This window comes from Arachis duranensis, chromosome 10, assembly GCF_000817695.3.
Source record: "Arachis duranensis cultivar V14167 chromosome 10, aradu.V14167.gnm2.J7QH, whole genome shotgun sequence".
NCBI classification, from domain to species: Eukaryota; Viridiplantae; Streptophyta; class Magnoliopsida; order Fabales; family Fabaceae; genus Arachis; species Arachis duranensis.
This window is the reverse complement of record NC_029781.3, coordinates 26892418-26893555: the sequence shown is the minus strand read 5'-3', so window position 1 is coordinate 26893555 and position 1138 is coordinate 26892418.

Here is a 1138-nt window from a genome sequence, read left to right as displayed (position 1 = left end):
GGATTTCATGTCGGATCTCCGGATACTCATTTTTCTTGAGTTTGAAAGGGACCTCAGGGATCACCTTCTTCTTTGCCACAACATCATAGAAGTGGTCTTGATGGCTTTTGGAGATGAATCTTTCCATCTCCCATGACTCAGAGGTGGAAGCTTTTGTCTTCCCTTTTCTTTTTCTAGAGGTTTCTCCGGCCTTAGGTGCCATTGATGGTAATGGAAAAACAAAAAGCTTATGCTTTTACCACACCAAACTTAAAATATTGCTCGCCCTCGAGCAAGAGAAGAAAGAAGAGAAGAAGAAGAAGAAGAAGAAAATATGGAGGAGAGTGAGGGAAGGTGTTTCGGCCTAGGTGTAGAAGAGGGGGTTTGTGTTGTGTGAAAATGAAGTAGAATGGAAGGGTATATATAGGGAGGGGAGTGGGTGTAGTTTCGGTCATTTAGGGTGGGTTTGGGTGGGAAAATATTTTTGAATTTTGAAGGTGGGTGGGGTTTATAGGGAAGAGTGGATGGATGTGAGTGGTGAAGGGGTTAATTGGGAAGAGAGATTGAAGTTGTTGGGAAGTGTGTTTATTGGAAAGAGAGAATGAATGTTGAGAATAGGGGAGAATATGTTAGGTGGGGATCCTGTGGGGTCCACAGATCCTGAGGTGTTAAGGATTTATATCCCTGCACCAATTAGGCATGTAAAATGCCTTTGCACACCATTCTGGCGTTTAAACGCCGAAGTGATGCACACTCTGGGCGTTCAACGCCCATGTGTAGCATGTTTCTGGCGTTGAACGCCAGTTCCATGCTTGTTACTGGCGTTCAGTGCCAGCTTTCCTCAAGGCACATTCCTGGCATTCAAACGCCAGGATGTTGCTTGTTTCTAGCGTTCAGCGCCAGAAACATGCTCTGTTCTGGCGTTGAACGCCAGCCAGATGCACCTTACTGGCGTTTAAACGCCAGTAAGTCTTTCCTCCAGGGTGTGATTTTCCTTCTGCTGTTTTTGATTCTGTTTTTAATTTTAATAATTTTTTCGTGACTCCACATGATCATTAACCTAATAAAACACAAAATAGCAATAAAATTAAAATTAGATATATAAAAATTGGGTTGCCTCCCAACAAGCGCTTCTTTAGTGTCATTAGCTTGACAGTGG